At 45.3% G+C, this 4238-nt stretch overlaps 1 pseudogene; it reads right to left on the bottom strand.

Annotated features, from left to right (window-relative positions):
• Positions 1–3450: 3450 nt before the first annotated feature.
• LOC119977930 lies at positions 3451–3948 on the bottom strand (annotated as a pseudogene).
• Positions 3949–4238: the final 290 nt, after the last annotated feature.

Here is a 4238-nt window from a genome sequence, read left to right as displayed (position 1 = left end):
GTGGCTCCCGAACAACCATCTTACGGAATGCCCTGACACATAGGGCATGATTGCACCCAAAGCAGATCCGGGTTTAATGGGTGAATCGCGAGAGAGCCCCAGATCTAGCTCCACGCTGGGCGCCAAGCTAATTGCGAGTTACCCAACTCCCTTTGCCAGGCGCAATCTAGATCACATCCTCATTGGATTCACTCACATCCAGGACTCAACAGCCTGCGAGACCTCGCCAGGTCTCCATTTAGTACTGGTCCACAAAAACGTGGACCAGGTGTAATGGCATTTGGGGGGTCTCGCAAGCCATTGGAGACCCCTGGGTGGTTGGGACAGGGCAGGGTGGTACCTTGTCACTCCCCTGCCACACGGGCAACTGCACTCCTAGCCTTGGACCCTGGCAGTGCCGATGGGTGACACTGCCAGGGTGCCTGGGTGGCACTGCTAGGGTGTCTAGGTAGCACTGGCAGGAATCAGACTCAGGTAGGGCCTTGCAAATTGGCGGGGGGCTGAGGGGACCTCATCAATGTTGCGGGGGTAAGAGGTCCAGAAAAGGGGGGGGGGGGGTCCTGAAAAGGACGGGGAAGATCGGGGCTGCCGATCAAAATGTTGATCCGATCTTTCAACAGCTGTTTCGGCTGGTGAAATCAGGGTAGGTGGATTGGCCACGCTAAATTGTCCCTTAATGGAAAGAAATTGGACACTGAACTTACTTTTAAAAATTACACTAATGAAGTTACTGAAATACTGGAAAATATTATTAATGCAGCCATGAATCACCAAAAAAATCAGCCAATCCACACATTTACACAAAAATAAACACACGGGGTTGAATTTTAACACTTACAGTGAGGAAGCTGGCAGCTTTTTGAAGGTCTGAATGTTTGAGCAACAGTTTTTCCAGGATCCATGGTATTAACATTCCAATTCTGACTAATTAGAGAAGGTGGTGCGCTGACCTCCTTTACCTGAGTTTTGAAGCTTCTTTATTTAAATGGGGCTGACGAGGGCCAGAATGGAACCCATTCTTCAACTTTGAAGAAAGCACCACCTTCTTGACTGATGGATCTCAAAGAGGAAAGACTGCCCCATGGTCTTCTCACCATCCTTGGATATCAGGCTGCCGGTTATAAGGGCCAGCAAAGAGATTCTACTCCCAATGAATGGAAGGAGGAGGCACACACTTTGGAGACCAAGCAGGCATGATTAGAAGTGACAGGGGAGTAAAGTAACAGGCGAGTGTTCCCTGTCTTCTGGATACAGTGGCTCAAGAGGTTAAATGGCCTTATCAGAGCAGGAGTGGCATGTCATATTCAAGTTCCAACCTCCTCATTCGGAGTTCCCTATGCTTCTCCACAAAGTCTTCCGGCCAACACAGCCTGTGCATGCCACCATCCTTCTCTTTCGAGGCATCTCTCACGTTGCTGTCTGACCCAATATCACTGACACTCATCCTCATCTTATTGTCATGTTACACCAATCCCTTATAATGACCCTGCACAAATGTGTCCTTCCATCCCTTCACCACATTCAGTTTCTCACACGGGGGTAAGAGGTCCAGAAATTTCTTTCCATACAGAAAAAAGAGCACAGAATGCCAGGGAGTGTTAGAGAACTGGGACTGGCCCTCCAATAATCATGAACCTGATCACTGCAGAGGAGGACACATTGGACGTAAGCAGTATCCCATGGCTGTTGGTGACGGAGATGGATGACAGTGTTCCAGCGAACTGGGGACAAGATTAGGTAGTACTCAGCCATATGGCCTTCAACACTCATTCACGATGTCAGCAGTCATTGCAATATGATGATCTGCACAATGAATAAAACCTTTGCTACATGTAAGTTCTAATTCATACTTTAATCTCCCATCGTCCTGCAAATATTCTTTAGGAGCTGATGCTGGAGGAGGGTGAAGACTCCCCAGAGGATATTACACTCTGAGGAAGCATCATCATGTAACTCATGCAAATCCTTCACCAGGTGAGATACACATACTTCAGTGGGACCTCCAAAACAGATGGTTGGCTGTCACATTGAAGGCACAATTGAAGGCGTACTCTGCTGAAGGCATTCCCACTCCATGCTGCCTCCTGTCCTGAAGCCATGCCTGTCTCTGCGCAGGCACAGATGGGGCAGTCTTTGGTGGAACCCTCACATGCTTGAAAACCAGATGCCATCAGTCAAAAACATCTGGGCAGCCTGGGAAATAGATCAAACCACCTACTCTAGCTCTGCTGGAGCCATGGTGGTAGGATAATATAGGAGTCTTTGGAAAAGGAAGAGAAAGATTTTGTAATTGTTTAAGGGTAATTCCTGTATGATTAACCCTTTGTTATATTATCAACTTTATGTTTAATGTTCCTTCCAGATCGTAACCACAATCATAAAAAGGATTTCCTAAATGTCACCATTGCTTCTTTTGCCAATTACCTTAAATTTGTGCCATCTGCTTCTTGATCCTTCCACCCAATGTGAATATTTCTCCTTTTCTACGCCGTCCAGGCACCTCATGATTTTGATTACTCCTAACAAAACTGCTTGGAAATTTCTCTTCTCCCAGGAGAACAGTCCCTACTTCTGCAAACTATCTACATAACTGAAATTCCTCATCCCTGGAACCATTCTCGTGAATCTTTTCTGCACCCTTTCTAATGCCTTCACATCCTTCCGAAAGTGTGGTTACCTGAACTGGGCCGAATATTCCATCTGAAGATGAACTGGTGTTTTATACAGGTTTAACATGACTTCCTTGCTTTTGTACTCTATGCTCTTAATTATAAAATCCAGGATGGGGTTTGTTTTATTAACCGCTCTCTCAACTTGTCCTGCCAATTTAATAATTTGTGCACATATACACTCATGTCCCTCTGTTCATGTAGCCTCTTTAAAGTTATACACTTTATTTTATATTATCTCCCTGTATTCTTCCTGCCCAAATGAATCATTTCACACTTCCTTGATTAAATTTCGTTTGACATTTGTCCACCCACCCCATTGCACCAAACTGTCTATGTCCTTTTGGATGTTCTACACTATCCTCTCCACACTTCACAATTATTCCAAGTTTTGTGTCATCTACAAATTTTGAAATTGTGCACATGTACACCAAGGACTAGGTCATTAACATATATCATTGACTCCTGGGAAACCTCACTCTAAAGCTTTCTCCAATGCGATAAACAACCATTCACCACTACTCTCTGTTTCCTGTAACCCATCCAATGTTGTATGCATGTTGCCACTGCTCCTTTTATTCCGTGAGATCGGTCCTTGTTCTCAAGCCTGTTGTGCAACATTTTTCAATGCCTTTTCAATGTCCTTCTACATTTCTACCTGGAAAATCCAAGTATTTAAACAACCTGGAAGCCCAGGATCAGTATAACATTGAATGGCAATCTTGCTCATTGGGATGAAAGTGAGGTGTCTGCAGCTCACTGCCTGTCACAGGCAGACAGCTCACTCTCTGGCAATGGCATTAGGCTTTTCCACCTTGATCTGACGCACACTGCAATGGCCACATCTTTCAGTGATTTATCTCTGCTGTTTCTCTTTGAAACTGCAATCTTTTATACAACATCAAATCCTTCGATGACTTTTCCGAACACAACGTGTTTCCCATCGGTGGTTTTGGTTGTGGTGATAAAGAATTGGGATCCAGTACTATAATTTCTCAGCATTAGCCATACTGGCACATCCTGAGCCACAGTGCTTCAGCTTGAAGTTTTCATCAGGAAATCAGTCACCATCAGGACTCTTCCCACCAGTACCATCTCCGTGGGTGAAATCCCCTCCCTGGATCATAAACTCTTTGATGACCTGGTGGAATTTGCTATTTTTGCAGCCAAATCCTTTTTTTCCTGTCGCTAAAGTGACAAGGTGTTCAACCATCTTCGAAACTGTCTTCCCACAAACACAAAATACTATATGGCTTGCATTCTCATTGCCAATCCTCATCATCACTTTCGGACCCTTTTTTTTTTACCTCTTCTCAGTCTGTGAGGCCCCAGGGAGCAAGATGAAAGTGAATCCAGCAATCAGCAGCGAGGAGCATAGACCCATAGAGACCCTACCATGCAGAAGGAGACCATTCAACCCATAATATCTGCATCGACCCTCCAAAAGAACACCCTGCCTAGGCCCACTCCTCCAACCTATCCCAGTAATCTACACATCCTTAGACACTAAGGGGCAATTTATCATGGCCAATCCACCTAACCTGCACATCTTTGGACTGCAGGAGGAAA

The sequence above is a fragment of the Scyliorhinus canicula genome, chromosome 1 (assembly GCF_902713615.1).
Source record: "Scyliorhinus canicula chromosome 1, sScyCan1.1, whole genome shotgun sequence".
Lineage (NCBI taxonomy): Eukaryota > Metazoa > Chordata > Chondrichthyes > Carcharhiniformes > Scyliorhinidae > Scyliorhinus > Scyliorhinus canicula.
This window is presented reverse-complemented; position numbering and strand designations above follow the sequence as displayed.